Below are 19,341 nucleotides of genomic sequence, written 5' to 3'. Positions count from 1 at the left end.
TTTAAATGGATAACCACATTTAAGCTACTCCTGGGGAAGAGCCAATTTAAGAAAAACCATCCAGGAATTCACTGCAAATGAGATGCTGCCTCTCCAAAGACTTTGCTCCTTGCCACCATGGTGACAGGCTTGGGATTGGCTTCTAACAGAGAATACCAGAAAGTTGGGAATTTGCCCATTATAACTTAAATTAAGAGGGTTGGAACTATATAGACAAAAAGTGATCTTCCCCCCAGTATCCCCCCGGAAAGCCCCCCCCAGCCAACCCTATGTATCTTTCCTGGCAAATAAAAAACAGTAACCACATTACAAATACTGACTACAGCAAGGTAGTGAAAGTTACCAGAGTCTTTCCTTATAAAATGAAACCATGTGATTAAGGTGTAGTTCTTTGGGGCAGTTACCTACTATAAGGGATTCTTATGGATTCTGTATTGCACTTCAGACACAGAAAGGTGGCTGATGCCCCAAGCCTGTCAGTATTTCAGAGGCATTTGGACAATGCCCTTAACTACGTTTAACTGTCAGTCAGCCCTGGAGCTGCCAGCCAGTTGGACTAAATGATCTTTGTACATCCCTTCCAACTGAAATATCCTATCCTACATCTAACTTTCTTTAATTCTTTTATAATTTTTATTAGACAAGCTATTGCAATGCTGTTATTATAATTATATATGTATTTATATCCCAGCTGAAGTCAGCAGTAAAACTGCTATTGATTCATTATCTGGAATTCTGGGATATCAGCTTTAAGATGTGGTTTGCATCCACAGTTGCATCTATTCACAGGTGTTCTATAGGTATCAAAAATTATAAGTCTACTGCACAACAAAAATTAAGCCTAGTGTTCACACAGAATTTTTTAAGGACACAACCTTGTCTGGTCAGGATCGGTCTATTTAGGTGCTCAAATTGTTACAATGCAGAGGAAATTGCTGGTTAACAGAATCCAAAAACAGTTCCAAGGAGTAACTTGGCTTTTTGTCTTGCGAGAACAAATGAAAATGCTCATGGAGCAGTACCTAGAAACAATCAACTTGTACTGATGGGCAGAAGAGTTTATCTCAGTGGTCAAGCACACCCACAGTTGCAAAACATGTCTAGCCTGGAAAATGAACTCATGTATAAATATCTCTTGGGAACTCACAGAAAACTCTCTGCTACATGATGGGTTTTGTGACCTCTGTAGGTCTTGCCCATCCACTCCAGCTTCCTCTTACTCAGTGCACACAGGCACTTGTTACCCAAGAAATGAGAGTGCTCTACTCAATGGTGAGGTGCCTCAAATTAGCCCAATGGCTTAACTTTCTGTTCTGGTTGTTCTAAATCCAAAAATCACCCACAATGAATATGTTTATTTTTGATGGATTCAGTAGTCATTACTACTGCATTCATCAATTGGACGCATTTCAAGGGCACTGAAGTATATTAATTGAAACAAGTTAAATCAGCAGTCATTGCTGGAATTATTCATTTTCACTTTCTTTCTTGAACTATTTGGCCTTAATGACTTTGATTAAATCACTTGAATAGTATTTCATTGGTATTTCTAATTTATGCCACTATTCTGCTAACATCCATCCATAAATGATCAGGGCTAATATCCATCTGTGGACATTTGAGAAACACTCCTTTATTCTTTATTGTTTGCTCTTCAAAGAGTGAAGGTGCTTCTACAATGGTTTGCTAACTTTGGAAGCTTGCCAGCCTTACTACAATTTTCAGCGCTGTTCATGTGAAGAAGAGAGGAGTATAGTGAATAAAGGTATGTCAAACTGGCTACAGGTCTATGCAGGAGGTCCACAGAGATTAAAGAAACTTGTAGGTCAGTTGTAAGTAGTTCAAAGAGTCCTTCATTTCCTCACTTTTGAGATTTTGCTTACAGCTCCCTTATCTTCCAAGCTGAAATACCATTTGGTACAAGCAGAACTTCAAAAGTAGAGCTCCTATTTGGCTCCTAGAAATAACAGCTTTCCTTTCTTCGGCAACTACTGACCTGCTGGCCCTAGTGTCAGGAAGAAATATTAATTATATTCCCACTTTTAATCACATCAAGGGAGAGGTCAAATCTTAAATAGCACCATAAACAGCTTTACACATATCAAAGCCTCCCTCTTTTAGAACCTGTCAAAAACTTTAAGTAACAAATTCACAAAATCTATTTTGTTTTATTGTGCTGGGAACTTGGGAATTTTGCTATATCACTGCATGTTATTTGAAAATCAAAAGAACACAATTTACATCTAGAGTAGAGTGCTTGTCTACTGGTATACTATGACAGTTAGCTAAGGATTCACCAGCCTGGCCAAAGTCAAAAGCCATCCTTGGAATTTAAGAACCTTTTTGAAGTTGCCATTTGTCTGACCTTTCTTGTCTTCTTAATGTCACGCGAGCCAGTGAACTGGAGAGTAAAGTTCAGCTAAATCCAAAACTGTGCTAAGAGCACTACACCTGCACTTCCTTCAATTTGCTTTTCTTCTTGTTAAGCATGACGAATTCATAGAGCCCTCTGCAGTTTACTGATGCAAAGCACTCCGTTGGATTCTCTTTCAAATTCAAATGACAGTATTCTTCTCTAGATCTTGATAACACTTTTAAGAAATCATGAAATGTCCACCCTTCTGGTTTCTCTGAAATAAAGGTGAAACTAATTCAGGAATACACTTTCAGCTCTCTATGCTAAAGCCATTCAGGGTCTCCTGCCAATCACTGAGAAGATAACTTATTTCAAGACTTCCCACATCACATATATTATAATCACAGCTTATTCCTTGTCAGATATGGTAATTGCAGGCACAGAAGTGCAGATAGTGGCTGGTAGAAACAACCATTCTGTATGTATGAATCTGGTAGGATACAAACCAGCCTGAGTACAGAAACTGTCAGCCTAGTTGTCAGCATTAAGTTATGCCCAGTAAACCTTGTATTGCAAACACTGCTTTTTTCCCACTGGTTATGTCTTCTGAAGTATCCTTTAAAGGATAAAGCCAATATGATTAAGGCTAGAGAAATTAGATACTCAGCTAGTGTTTCACTGGGACATGACAACCAGATACTGGATTAAACTACACAAAACCCTAAAATTTAGTTCTCAATCTACAGTATTTTTGCTGATATTCTTCTGATTCAGACATTTTAGGAGGACTGCAGTTTGTTTGTTGTTTATTTTTTCCTTTTACAGGCATGTTCGTAGATGTGATACATGGAAAATGTGATCAAACTTACTGACTACACCATAGGAATCTGTTCTTCTGACAATTGAGCCCAGGCTAAAGTTTACAGTCACCAAAGCTCCAGAAAGCTTTACTCAATGCTCATAGGGCATGTTTTAAAACAATGGTCAACACTTAGTACTTCCTTTGCATGTTTCCTTCCCTGCATAAGTAAGTCATAAATGCTGCCCGATACACAAGTGCGCTAAACTTTTAATCTTGCAACTCTGCTTTTATTCAAGCTTGTTCAGCTCATGGTCCACCAAGACCCTTAGGTCTCTTGGCCAGAGCTGTTCCCCACCCTGTGCTGGAGTTGTTCTTCCTTCCCAGGTACATACAGGGCTTTGCTTTTGTCCTGATTGAGCTTCAAAAGGTTCCCATCTATAAGATCAACGAAAGTTTCACAAAAAACCCTAACTCAGGAAGACCAGTACACATTTTCTTTATTCCTTCCTTCTGGTTAAGCTCTTGCTAATGTTGCATGCTCTTTCATTTTTCATAATTAATTTAAATTATAAATTCTTAATTCGGTTAAATTCTGAAAAAAACCCTTTAAAATGAGACTCGAGGACCTGTTAGTCCAAAGCTGTATTTCAAACAAAACCATTTCCTTATTTACAAACTTGTTCACAGCTATGGTGACCTTATGCTAAAATTCCTATTTAAAGGGGGAAGAATAAGTACGAGCCAATTACCTGAACACAAAAAAAAGCAATACCAAAAATATTGTGGCTCTTACTGGAGATATTTAAATTATTTCATTATAAGAAAAACAAACATTCAGAAACTTTCCCCTTTACTTCTCAGTTTTGTTGCAGCAATTTAAATAAGTTAAAACAGTAGACAAATGATCACCAAAAGGTTGCATCATAAAATTATGTTTTCACATGTTTGGGGCTTTCATAAAACCATTTGAAGTTTCACTGTTTTATTTCTGCTTCATGTTGCTTTTATCTGTCCATACTTGGGTATTTGGACTTGAAACTGAATTCTTCTATGGTGCTGGAGAAGACAGGGCATGGGGAGATTCAGTCAAGAGCATTGGTCAGACTTTTTTTTCCAGTTAAAGAAGTTCTTTTAGACAGGACCCACAATACAGTGAAATATTAATGTGAGCACATGACTGTTCTGATTTTTAAGTGAAAGACCCACATGCCATCCTCTCCTACTCTCAAATTAGCTTAACTCCCATCCCTCAAAAAAGAACCCAAATCAAAAAACCACACTTATCCATAAAAATGTAACCATTTTAATGAGAGTTAGTAAAATGTTCCATCTCCAACATAATCTGCTGATATATCCCCAATATATCACATGGGTTTGCAAATCCTCAGAATGAACAAAAATAGAAGCCCATGTCTCAGCCTAGGTGGGAATTGTAACCTATAGTATACTGGACAGAAGTAAAGAGGATTCCTCCCATTGGAAAGGCGGTATCTGTCACCTGCAGAAGGTGTACACTCTACCTGTTTTCAGGAGAGAATTCAAGGTTCAGAATAACAGAAGTCCATACTGGGTTTACGTTTCCCAGTAATTGCAGTTCTGGGCCATTATCAGACATCTCAAGTACAGGTCACAGAGCAGAGAGACCTTGTTTCTCTGTGTGCTCCTTGCTGACTCCAGCCAACAAGGAGAAGCTGTCCAAAGGCAGAATTGCACAGAAGTTGGTGGATTTAGTGGTATTGTCGTTGACCCAAAAACCAAGTTGTAGACAATTCAGATTGGATGCTCAGAATCAGCAAACTCCAATGACAACAATTTCTCTATATTTCTCTTTACAGAAAGATAAGAGTACCAACCTCTCGCATGTGAAAAGACATTAATTCTTATTTGAAAGACACGTGAAACAACAGTGATGAACACCACTGGAGAGACCCAATGGAATTAATAATTCTCTCTCCGTAACAAGACTTGGCTAGCAATGAGTGAGACATAAGAGCATCTTACAGGAAAAGTTTTCATTAGCTACCTCATATGCATTCAGGACTGGGGGTGCTCACAGACTGGGAAAAAAATGGCCATGCCTGTGTAATTAAACACTCTCATCAGGATGGACATACACACAGGAGCCAAGTTAGAACTGCACACGCAACCTTAAGTATGACTTTTCCTTTTTGAAATTAAAAATGCAGACCTATATTAAGAGAATATCATTAAGATTGCAACGTCATTTGGCAGTGGTATTATGAAAAACAGGCACTATCATACAAAGTGAACTTAACCTTAGCAGAAAAGAGAATCATAAGACAACACATTTGGGTCATTGTATTTTTTGTAATCATAAATCTAGATGAAGCAACAGAAAATACCAAAATTTAATTAAAATTGTTAATTATAACAAAGAAAACATTTTGCAAAAACCAGCAACATCTATATATCTGCTTTTTCAGTTAGTTGTTGCTTTTCGAACTATGTTTTCATTGTTTATCTATTCCACTTAGATGTAGTATGTCTGGTCTCCTAGCTAATCCACTCTTGTTTCCTGCATTATGAACCTATGCTTTTGGTGAAAGGCAGAGTCAACGCATCGATTTTTTTGAAACCTTAGTGAAATAAAAACATACTGTTTGATGCATCAGATTCATTTCCCAAACCTGACTTAGATTATTCACTGAATATAACTGCTCATTCTGTACAATATAGTTTTAGTATTGATTGAAAATCCTATACACATGTTAGGGAAAACATAAATCCCCTCCATGCCATTCTTGCCCTGGAACAGCTAAGAATGGAGGGATGTTTTTGAAACACCCCTAACCACCCCCAATTCAGCCATCAAAGGCACCTGTGAAGGGTCATAACTACACTCCCTCATACTTAACGATATCTGAAACAATGGAAAAAAACAAATCTTCCCATCTAGTTTTGGAAGAATCTGAAGGAGGATGTGAACCTGAACTGATGGCTTCAGGAACATACAGCCATGGCAAGATGGTCTGAGCAGAAGCTGTCACCATGAAAACAGTCTGCAAATAGAAAGCCTGAGACATTCCTCACATTGCAGCAATTGGAGCATAGAAGAAAACATGGAGATTAACAAGGGAGTATCTGAAAAAAGCAGAAAGCACACAAGCAAAGGAGGGTCAGAAAATCAGACTCAGATAGGAAACATCTATGTATTCTCTGCAAAGAGGACTAAAATGATAACTGTACATGAGATAAGCCTTCTGGGAACAGGCCGAGGCAACAGGCATAATTATGCTGAGGCATAATTTCAGACTATGTAAGAAAACATCTGAATTTACAATTCATAACTATTTCCTTGTTTCAGTGTGAATTATATATGCACATGAATTTTATGAAGGATTGGGAAAACTTATGCACTTCTAGATGGACAAGAGCTTATCTAGGAACATGTATAAAAATTAAGGGCATTTTTCTTATCTGGTGCCGTTGTCTGCTACTACTAGGCCTATAAACAGCTCTAGAGATTCATTTAAATTAGGTGAAAAGTTGGATTTTTAAAATATAATATTATTATATATTGTAATATCATTGTAGCAAGAATCCATTCTGAGGAATTATCTGAAGCATACTAAAATCATAAAAAATGTCTCCAAAGGATTCACTGAACAACAGGCATTTTCCTCAGTTTCTGCTGCTAGCATGTCCAGAGAAAAAGTGCAGAACGTGCTCAGTATAGTCCTCAGATAAGAATCCAGTCAAACTATAATTTTTCCCAAGATAATGTGATTCTGTGCAAAACATGCCCCCCTCTCTGGCTGCTCCTGTATCCTCTGAGGAATAGGATGAAAATACATCTCAAGTTGAATGGTTGACTTTGTGTACTTTTATAATAACTTTTTCAAATTAATTAAGCTTTTTATTTTGTTATATTTCCCTTCCTCTGTGAATTAATTAGGAGCAAATTAAAATTTTTATGTTTTCCTATAAATCACAAATCAAACATATCATCTGATTTTGAGCAAGTTCAAAAATTCACTTACTGGGGTTTTTTTCTCTGTTATCTGAATGGTTAAACATAGTAGGATAATTTTACATTTGAAAGAGATAACCCCCCCCAACTATCTCCACAAATACTAACTTACATGTCTTTAAATGTACAAAAATTTAAATGTATGAAAAATTCTGCCAGCAAAGCTTTTCACAAAAGAATGTCCAAAGTAGATGGAGGCACACAAACAAGGAATGCAAGTAAATATCTGAAGGCATTTTCATGCTGTTTGCCCACATTTCCTTATTTACAAGGGAAGGAGCCATTGTGTCAGCTACTTATGGCAACCAAGCATAATTTGTCACAGATGTCCTGGTAAGTTTTGATACAATGTGAAATCAGTCAAGCTTCAATCAGGTCTTGGTCACTAGTCTGGTCTTGGGGACACTACTCTAAGGCAGCCTTTAGAGACCTGCAGTTTTTATTGGCTTCATATCTCACCAACTAAGTATTTCATCCAGTCTTTTGCACCACCTAGCTATCCTTGCTCATTATCTAACTAGGTGTGTTAACCAGCATTTCTTATATGAATTAAAAACATGTTATTCTGACACTGCGCTTACGGTCTCCTAGCAACAGAACTTCTTCTTAATAAGGCACTTGTTATTTTCAGGGGTCTATCATGAATACTTTAAATAGCCTTAGTTTTCTGTATAGATTCCCTAACTTGATCAATTCTTTTCTTCATAAGTTTGATAATCTATGAAAATGTTTTATAATTACCATAATAGCACAATAACTTGATCTCTAAAATACAAATATCTCTGTACTAATGTTTCATTTCAACACTGCACTTAAATTAAGTGGAAGTTATTTCTCACATTACCAGGGATTTCTGTTTAGCCACTTTATCCTCATGAGTACAGGTTCTCATAAGCATCTCAGTAAATTATTACAGTAGATCACAAATAAGCATATCATAAAAAGAGAGAAGAGATTCATGTTGTACTAGTTCTTTTCAAATAAAAACAGTGTTCTTTCTGGCTTTGATCAAGACATAAAAAGTGGATGTTTAAAGGTAAGTGACAGTAGAAAAGAAAGGAAAGCAAAAATCCGAGAAAATAATGGGAAAAGCCCAATTGAAATTACTTAGCATTTTATTTTAAATTCATCAGATATCTAGATTGCAAGTCTAAGGTAGCAGAACATGATATAATTTGTATCTGATGGACTATTTAATTCTTGTAAACTTCTTTTGTTCTTATCAATCTTATAAAATTATACCTTCTCAGGGTAATTCTGGAATTCATGCAGAAATAAGTGCAATGCAATTTTACTTGTAAAGACAAATCATTCATTTGTGAGAAATGATTTTGAAAAAATATAATGAAGGTATTTATTACGTCAATAATTTTAAAAATTGGTCAAGGTGTTCTAATGTTCATATTTTGGTGACAGCGTAGACATCAGTGCAATTGTCACCTGCCAAAGACTGAATACACATCTTAAAGTTATGTATTTCACTAATGTACCAAGTTGCAACATCAATTTGCAAGCTGTCTGACTGACAGTTTATCTTCTCAGATGGACCTAAGGTACATCAATATGCAGAATGAGTCATCTGAAGAGAATAAAAAGCAGCTGGAAGACAGAACTGAGCTACTGTCCAGCTCCAAATACACTGACCTACCACAAGGTCACGAAAGCCTGCTTGGGGAGAGGAGGCTACAGAGCAGCTAAACAGGCAGGACATTTCACAGGCAGGACAGTTTTCTTCCTTCCAGTACTGAAAAAGGTGATAAAAAGGGGCTCCTCTAGCAGTAGCTTCCTTTGGTAGCCTCTAACACCTTACTAACCCATGTTCCACTGATCCTGGAAGACCTTAGGATGTTGGAGGGGGATATCTGGAAAGGTGTGTGATAAATGTCCCTTTTTTCTCAAGAACAAGGAATTTGCTAAATCTGTAAGGCTAGCTGTTGGTGACCTAAAATGTCACCAGGGGACTGAGAGGGAGCATTTGGGCAGAGAAGTAGTGAAAAGTCTACTGTAATAGAGGCAGTTTCATGCTTCAGCAGTTGGCCCCATCATTGTCAAACCTCACCCTCCAAAGTCATAAACTTGACTGGGTAGCCAGAAAGGTTTTTCATTCAACAGAATAATTACGGCACAAACACAGTGCTATGTAAGCTAGTCTCACAACATGAATCCACTCCACTGAACTTTTCAAAGAACATATGAACTGAAAATGAACAGTATTTGCCTAGCAACAATTAATACCTTCAACAAATTGAAGATATTCATATTTAGAGGAAAAAATCCCAATGTACTGGAAATATAACTGAAACCCAGTGGAATGGATTGTAATATTAAGACAACGGAATTCAAGTTTACCAGAGACATGGTGCATCACTGCAGCTACGTGTGCCTTTCAGCAGATAATGTGGAATTTAAGAACTACAGCACATAAACCCAAACATGGGATACTGCAGGTCATCCACTCCTTTCGAGTAGCAGCTATCACCAGAACAACCAGTAAAATCTTTCTTTAATGGCTGCCCATATTGTGCAAGATTGGATAAAAATATTCCTATATTGAATGCCATTCTGGTAAACAGTTTACACTCAGATTTTTAAAAAAGCACATAATTTTTTAGTGAGCATATGCAGCAGCCACAGAAGTAATGCAATACTGAGTTCCACTGACAAAGGAGTTAAAAACTGACTTTAAAAGTTAGTGGCTGGTTTGAAAAACTGTTATTATGTTGTGTTTATTTCCTTCAAGCAGCATGTGGTACAGAAAATACTAAAGAATACAGCAAGAACTTGTAAAAGGTAATGTTTCAGTCATGACTATGATCATGATATTTAAATAACAATTATTATTATTATTATTATTAAAATTGCTTTGAAAGGACTGATGAAAGCCACAAATATATAAATAATGAGAAAGATAATGACAATAGAATCTGCTATTTTCTAAAGGATACAGGGCTTTCCAAAATGTTGTTAATTATTGACAAATCTCTTGGAAAAATAAGGTGATTTGTACATGATTACAAAAATGTAAAAATTGGTTTCATTGTTAGAAGTCTGTAAAAAGTAAAAAAAAAAAAAGGTGGGAAGGTGGTGCTGATATGGCTACTAAGATACTTAAATAGATAATTCAAAAATAGACAGTATCAACAAAAAAAAATAGATGTTAAAAAATAAAACTTACAGTCAACAAGTTCCATGGTAACTAAGTCTTCGCAATTGAATCACTAACCTTTTCTGACAGGATATGAGTTTAGATATTAATAACATTTCTATTGATAAAATGCTTAAGATTGAAAAAAATAAAGTTACTTAGTACTACATGACATCTTGATTTTCAAATCTTACTGTTTTAAGAATGACAGTATACAGAAGTAGCAATGTCCAACGTGAACTGAGGGTATCAAAAACTCCTTTACCGGCACATCTGAAAATAAAGTGACTGGGAAAACATTGATTAATTGGACAACTAAAGGGTGAGGCTCCTCAAAGATCTTTTTGGGTCTAATTCTCATCAATATTTTTAATCAATGATTTGAGGATATTTTTGATGAATGAGAATAGAAAATCTTTGGCAGTTAAATACAATAGTTGACAGAGATTCATGGAGTGGTAAGTAGCGAGGGAGCTGCTTACTGCTACAAACAATCTGAATCACTTGCTTAAACGAACACAATTCATGAAAATGCTTTAAATAGATCCCAACACACACACAAAATTGCTCTGTGAAGAAACAACACAGGTTACAGTTAATGGGTGGGATTTTCTCAGTTCACTCCTTTTACTGAGGAGAAGAGAAAAAGGATCTGGTTTTACAGGGTGGGTTTTTTTCCTCATTTTAAAAACCAAGCTGCTTGCAAGGAGATTACATTTAGACAGACAAGAACGAAACCACCCTCAGTGACTTAAATCTGAAGGGAGAGGAAGAATAACTTAGTAGTCCCTGTTCCACAGTGCCGTTTCCTGAGCTTCCCATTTTCCTTGAGTCTGGTGATGTTCTGGTGTCTTAGGGTGACTTTATGATGTGTATCCCCTATCACCGCTCTATGCCCAGACATGATTCCTGTGCCTTTCTGTGTCTTTAAAACTGGGTGAGAGAGAAGGAAAAAAGCCAGATGAACTTTTCAAAGCAGTTTATGCTCCAAGGTCACACTACTCCTCTGCGTGGTTCTGCGGTGGCAGGAGCAGAGGAAGCACCCTTTGCTGCTTTTCACTCAGCTTTCGGCTCTGTTTCTCCAGAGAGAGACGGAGACTTAAACTTTTTTTTCACTGGGACTTTGGCCTCTTCTTCTTCTGGAACTGTTCAGAACACCTAGAACTCACTGGGAGAGCTTTCCACCGAGGTCCGGAGGGGCCTACACTGAACCCAGGTCCAGAGAAGAGAAAGAGAGAGAGACCGCACCCACAGAAATGACCGAAATCTTCCCAGGTTTCTTTCCACAGCAAGAGGTTTTATTCTTTAGCATTATTCTTTTCCAATTGTGCATTGTGTCTGTTAAATAAATAGTTTTTCCCTTTCACTTTCCTCCAAGGAAAACTCTTTCTTTTACCCCAGACCCAGTGGGGGAGGGACGGCTGTAACCTGCCCTCTATCAGAGGACATTCATTTTGGGACATCTGGATACCTTTTTCTTGGAGGGGGAAGAGAAGGTAAATGGGGATTTTTCTCCTAAAACTTTGGCTACCTATTCCTGTGTTTTTGTCAGCCACAGAGGAGCCAGGAGATGTTCAGCTGAGAACACAGCTCTGCACAGACATCCCGTTCAATGACTCGTGCTCCAACCAGCCAGTGCTCAGCCTGAGACACAAGTTCAGAGCAGTTCAAGGTGAGTGCACAAGAGCCCACCACCACTGAAAGCACGTCACAGCAAAGGCAGGACGATCAATGTGTGGAGGCCCAACACAAAAGCTCAGTCATAGAATCATAGAACTGTCCTGGTTTGGAAGGGACATTAAAATCGTACGGTTCCAACGCCCCTGCCATTGGCAGGGATGCTCAGTGTCAAAGGCAACCCCCCACCCCGCAGTGCACTAGGCCCAGACACCCAAAGTACCAAGTGACTGGGAAAGAATATACTTAAAATTTCACTTTATTGTATTGTCTAGTTAATTGCAAAGACATAAAAGAGTCATCTTGTGCATGCTGGCATCAGTACTGCTCTTACAAATGCATATGCAAAACAGAGAAGTTTGTGCCGAGAGACTTGAAAAAGTGGTTTTCTACATATTTTAATGAGAAATTCACATTCTAAGTCAGTTTACAAGGTCCCTAAATTTGGCAAACATAAAAGTAGTAGTATTAACTGAAATAATATTTGGCAACTTCTGTAAGCTGTCAACAGTTTGAAATCTTCAAAAGAGTAAGAAACAGACAGAAACCATACAACATAACCAAGTTCACAAATAAAACTACTGGAAGACTGTTGCTGCCTGCTCTGAGGTCGCCCTTCCCCCTCCTTGGTCAAACAAGCCAGGACTTGTCCCTGCCATGTGCTCTGAACTCCTTTGTTCCAGGCGCGGGCAAAACCAAATGTAACTCAGACTCTTCAGCAGTGTCTGATTGGCCGGTCACCCCGGGTCTGCCCCCAGTCCTCCCCTTTCTCCTTCTCCGAATAAAAGAAAGGGCCCGAGAGGGGGCCCGCCCTCTTTGGCTTTGCAAATCTTTCTGCAAACATCTGTGTGTCTCTGTGTCTTATTGAAAGCAGGACTATAGTTTAAGCTGAGAGCCATATTTCTCCCTCTTTGCTTCTGCTGGTGGTATTAGATTTGCAGCTACTATTCGCCGCTTTTAGAGCCACTGAAATGCTGGATTGCCTGTGCTACCTCTCTAGGCTGCCCAAGGCTTTCTAAGGCATTGAACTACGAGTGCTAGCCAGTAAAAAGCCATGAGTATTCCACAGAAGACATGTGTACAATATGGGTGGATAGGGCTTAAACATCTAAGCAAGTGCCTGACCACGCTCATTTATTTACTTTGCACAGCACAGCAACACCCAGGTGAACTAACCCTGGTCCAAAAGTGTCAGTGCAGCACTTCTCTTCAGCTAATAAACCTACTCTGGCAGAGCTCAGTAGCTCAGGTGCAGAGCCCACTTCCACGCCTATTTCACTTCCATCCTTGGGACTATCTCAGACGTTACCTGGGGTGTCTCTGCACTGCAGGAGATTTAATGACTTGATCAAGAGGTGTTGTGACTTTCACTATTAAGCACCGGCTGTGAAGGAGAAGGATGTGCTTCTAGTTTCAACCTAAAGCCTAGATCTGCTTTCCTGTCTTTTTGTGAGCATTGCAAGAAAAAGCAGAGCTGTGCCACACCCACGTAAATAACATAATCCACTGGGAAACAAAACACATGCACTGATGGAAGCAGCCATGATTAGCTGCATCTGAAATACTCTTCCTTTTGAATTAATGACAATGTCCAGTTTCATTCCTGTATTTTTCTTGATTTGTCAAAAAACAAACAAACAAACAAAAAAACCCCAACACTGCAGATGTGAGAAGGTGGAGGCAATGTGGAAAAATCTAGTAATTAGTTCATTACCAAAAACAAAATCAGTCAAATAAGTATGCTATACTACAAATTTCACTACTCTGGATGAGAATCAGTGCAGAAATACTCATATCCTTGAGCCTGTGGAAGCTTTCTTCACCAACAACAGTGGGATCAAGGTTTAACTCAGAACATCTGTTAATCACAAGGACAGAGTAAGATTTATCGCGTCCTTAATTTCTCACTTTTTAAGACTTTGGGATTAGTTTTCGGGGAAGACACTCAATTTAGGGGACTGTTACTTAGCAACCATAATCTGTTTTAAAACAAAGCTGTAGCCTGTGGGGTTTTTTTTTTTCAGCAAGGAAATAATAGATCTCTGTCCTTACGTGCTTCTTACCAAATTAATAGCTAGAGCAAACACCTAGACTGAACATCAGAGGAAGGCTGCAAGCAAGCTACTTGTCAAAGAAGCATCCTTACATAGTTTGACCCTTTCCTCATTTTTGCAATCATGGCAAAGAAAGTCTTGATTCTTAAGAAAAAAAAAAACCCACAAAATTATTTGAAAAATATTTCCTTCAGACACTGGCTGCTGGATGATACAGAGCAGTCACGCCCATGGGTGTGGGGAAAATTATGCTTTTGAAAAAAAAAGGGAAAAATAGATACCTGATGGGCTTTGTTGTCTGCAAAAAAACCACAGAACATAGCAAGAAAAGCCAGGGGACGTGTAGTACCTAATCCTCAAAATCAAATAGCAGACCAGAACAACTTTCTTACTCTACCATCTAAGACTCAAGCAGGGACCCCACAAACCTGCTGAGTATACTGGAGCTAAGCCGGCCCCAGTTGTACACTCTGAAAGATTTTGGTGTTCCTAATCATCATACATAGCATCCTGAGCTATCCAAAGGCTTCGAGAAAAGGACAAGGCAACAACATATGGCCTAAACAGACTGTTCGTGTCTTCTCCTAAACAAGGAACAGCTTCACCTTAGACTGACTTTGTAATTACAGGCTATGGGGAACAGTTAGGCACTTGAAAACAGTCAGCACAACAAATGGCAGAGACAGGGAAGGACTCAGAAATGCTGAATGCAGCAATTACCTCAATGGTAAGATGTGAATTCTGGTTTCAGTGTCTGAGACAATCCTGCTCCACTCACACCACTTGCTATGGGAATCTTAAAACGCAACCTGGAAGCAGAAGAATCCTTTGCACTACCCCCTCCTTTGCAGATGAAACAATGATAAAAGTTCCTCCAGAGCTGAGCTTTTAGCAATTTGAGGACAAGATTCTGAAAAAAACCTCCCCAGAGTGATAAATTTAAATAACTGCAAAGTAAGCAAAGTGTGTTAACATACCAGCTTTCTCCAGCAGCACGAACAGAATCTGAACAGTTTTTCCAAAGCAATTATTGAGTAGCTAGGGAAAAACTGCAATGCCACCTCAAATAACTCACGTCTATATGACTCAGTTCAGGAATATTAATAAAATCCACACATCCAGAGCCTGAACTGATTAGAGTTTAGGAGATACTGGATTCTGAGCAATAACTTCCCAAATTTACCATAACTATTCTGTACCTAGTGTCATTCATGCGGGGCAAAAATAACTTGTCAACTCTTGACAAACCCCTAAATCTTAGAAATACGCTATTTTAAACTGTGAATTTGTTTTGGCTTTCTTAACTAGTCTTGAGCACAAAAACTTAAGGATAAGAATGTCCTTGTATCACTCTTAGACTAGAAATTGTAGTTGATGTATGATTTCTTTTAAAAGTATGAATATTAACATACATGTATTTGATGTGCATCAAAAATAAACATAATGATTATTTGCAAATATGCCAAAATCCAAACTGATCTTGTAATTAGTGGAAAAAAATTATATACACTGACCAATCTACAGGACTACAACTAGCAACAAGTATGACAAGTAATTTGCATTTCTTGCCAGAAAGCCAATACCCTCTTTTACCTCCTCTAAATCAGAACTGGCTTTACATCAAGTGCTAGAGCTTAGGAGAGCTAAAATATGTTTTCCTCTGTCTTATCCTTGTGTTTCACTGTGAAGGGCTTATTTCTCCCAGGAACACAGTAACAGCTGCTGGTTTTTTCCTCCATGATTTCACATGGCACATTTCTCACTGCAGCTCTCAGCAATTTATTCTTATTGCTTTACTGCTTTAAGTTTTTTTCCACAAGTTCAGTGTTGTATACATAAAAATTACATATGAGGAGTGAAGGAAAAATCCCTTTAATTCAGCAGATTGTATGAAATGCCTCCACCTGAAGATGCTAAAGCCATGGCTGGGTTTTGGGTGCAGGGAGAGCATTTATTTATTTTGGTTCTTAAAGGTGCAATATGTGCTAGACATTGTTCATGCGGAGACTAGTGATTTTGAAACTGCCATTCAGTTTTCTACCTCCATCAGATCAGGTCAAGAATCTTGGAGAATTTACCTCAATGAGACAGGAAAGAGGTCACCTCACGGGGGAAAGAAAGCCCTTAAGAAAGATTGCTACAGAACCACACTGCTGTGTCAGAGCACGCTGCTGCTAACAGAGGTCGTGAGCCAGGGTTTGCTTACATTAGTATGGCTAAAAACCAAGGGGATAAAATTCAACCACTGACACAGCGCCCTAATTTAACTTTCACGAGTTTCTAACTGTAAAAAACATCAAGTGTTCACGTTTTTACATTCTAAAATTAAAATTACATAAATTAATTACAGCTTCGACTTTGAAGACTCTGAGCTATCGCAGCCAAAGACAAGAAAGGAACCCCCAGGAGGCCACTCAACCCTTACTTGTTCATTCAGAACGTGAACACTAAATCTCATTGATCTTCTGATCACTACAAATTATTGGTAAGCTCTGCATTAAACCAGGCTGTTGTAAATTGGAGTTGACAGTATTATCACTGGAAGAAATGCATGAACTCTGTGTTTGCCAAAGTGTGACCTCCTGGACTAGTGGTGTAGCACTGGATGGACTGAGATTTTTAATCCAGCTATCACTCTCACACAAATTATTTCAATCACACAGAATTAACTTTTGCTTAATAACATTTTTCCACACTAAACATGCACTGTGACTTAAAAATCAAATCCAAAAGGATATCAGTGAAACATTCCCATCTTCAGGTGTAGGCTCACAAGACTCACCTCCATCAGGACATTAATGACCTTCCAGATAGCCTCCTTCCATGAAAACATCCTCTACAGACATTCTCACACTAGCTTGCATGCCAGCAGGATAAAATTTTGGAAGAAAAAACCCAGAAATTAAACGTGAGTGTTAAAACCAGAGAAGAGACCCTATTTACAAAGTGAGTGACAAGAATTTTTATATTACAGGAAGCAAAGAGATTACAGAACATAACTGACAACTGATTTGGGAAGCTTGTATGGTTTGCCAACCAACTGTATATGAACATCTTTCTCTGGTTTTGTCATTTTGTTGGGGTTTTTTTGTATACTTGAAGATGACACATACTGTTCCTTAGTCAGGGCACTTTGTCACCACCTCAGTGGTAAAGAATTACTTAAAAAAAACCAAGAAACAAAGGAGACAGAAAGAAAGAGTTACTTAATCCTTGAAAGTCTTTTGTTGATATGGACCAAGGGTGACATTCAATGTGAGGAAAATTACATGGGTAAAATTATAAACAAGGAAAATTGCTTTGATAAACAAAGCTTTTATGGAAAAGCAGAAACTGGCATACCATGCCTGAAAGGCAGGCATGTACCTGGGAAGAAACTGAGGACACATAGAGGAGTTTCAGTTGTAGAAATTTGCCATTTTTGTACATTATTTTTCTCTTAAAACAGCTAATAGGAATGATTTGGTGTATTTACATACAAACATATTCACTTGATTAGTGATGTGCTTATGTTACATTATCTTATAATCAAAATAGTTCACTTGAACTTGAAAAGCCAGAAGAAATACTCTTGACAAGTAACCTGAAGATCTATGTACAGATGAACTGAAGAATATTGCCTTTGGTTTGTAATTAAGGGATAGAGCCAGTAAGTGCCTTTGGAGTTTGAAAGATTGACACCACAGTCCTGAGTTATTTTAGGCACCTGTGTTACACAGTAGAGTTGGGAACCTCACTCTGGGCACACCTCTCTCCCTTCTTGAAGGATACCCTAGCAGAGCCTATCAGTCATCCCAAATGATACCCAGTGGTACCTGTGCAAAAATTATTCCTCTCTTCGGGTCACAAACAGAGCAGTCAGAAAACAGGGCATGACTCTGCAAGCACAGAGTAGGGGGCAAGGTCTTATCTTCTGGCTCCTGCTGCTTTGGGTTAGAATAAAAATCCACCTGGTTTAATAATCTATTTCCTGCTATGTTCCGTAGGCCATAATTTGAGGAGAATATATGAAATGGGATGAGGATAAACTGATACTTCCCGGCCATATAGTGTTGATTGTCCCAAGTTAGAAGGGAAAGGGCCTTCTAAGTCAAAGGCTGCAACCACAGCAACTTTTAACAGCCAAAGTACTCTCCATGAATTCATTAATTCAATTATTTTGGCTCTCAGACCATAATATATGACCAAGTTTCACAATTTCATCTGTGCACAGTAACACTTTTTAAAATTTGGTTGGCTCTCAATTCTTCAAGTGTGAGTAGTGGAGAGTAACCATTTCCTCCCTTCCATGTTTTTTTTTAGGACCCTCTTGAGCGCAGTAGTGTCTCCTTAACTCTTGATCCTCTCTATTACCCTTCCCTAGTTTATGTAACAACTCTGTTGAAGCAGGGAGACCAAAGCTGACTGCAGAATTCCAGATATGATGCACTGCAGATTTATACAGTGAAACAATAAAGTTTTTTGTTTTGCTCTTCATTCACAGATGAGTATTTCCTAACATTTGTCTTTTTAAGCTTCTTTTTAACCTTTTCTGAGCAGTAAGCTCAGTTCTTGGTGCGAAGGGGGAAGCCAAAAATTCCCTTTTCTGTACTCTTTTCCACACCCCTCCCCTCCCTTTATCTTCAGAAAACAGTGCTAGAACAGAAGAAAAACCAAAAGGTTGAATACTCTCTTCATCCTCAAATTCAAAAACTCACTACTCAAATAATAGCCCACACAGGCAGGAAAGCAAGTAATTCTGATAGTTTCTCTTTGTCAAACTAAGGAGTGATTTATAGTGATAGTCAGATATTATCTGATAGAGTACTTTTCTGTAGTAAAATGAATACTCAACATTCAATTTTCTGAGGAAAAAAACCCATGGGGAGGTGACCCAGCTCCTACTTCTGCAGCTACTCTACAGCTCATTCAACAAAAGATCCAAGGACAAGATACAGCTTCCATCACATTTCCAGTGACACCAGGTGTAAAAACTTCAGAAAATACCCAGTTTAGATACTTCCCAAACTAATTTAAAAATAATAATTAAAAAAAAAAAACCCAACCCCTCCTCCCCATTGAAGTTTTGCACATCAGTCTCAGGGTTTTGGTTACAAGGACAAGTTTTTTAGAAACACCAAGATTACATCAGGCAGCTTGACTGATCCCTTTATGATGCTAAAGGGGAAAGACAAGCCCAAACTAGACTCATGCATCTACAGTCAAGAAGCCACTTGGAGCAAAACAACAACAACTTTATTGACCCATTCTGGACAATGCTGCATATATATATATATATATTCTCCCTTACAGGTCAGTAGATGGCACTCTCTATAT

The sequence above is a fragment of the Corvus kubaryi genome, unplaced genomic scaffold, assembly GCF_017639235.1.
Source record: "Corvus kubaryi isolate FWS band 111438036 unplaced genomic scaffold, C.kubaryi_AGA036_p1.0 37354, whole genome shotgun sequence".
Lineage (NCBI taxonomy): Eukaryota > Metazoa > Chordata > Aves > Passeriformes > Corvidae > Corvus > Corvus kubaryi.
The sequence above is the reverse complement of the archived record's forward strand: the minus strand, read 5'-3'. Positions refer to the sequence as shown.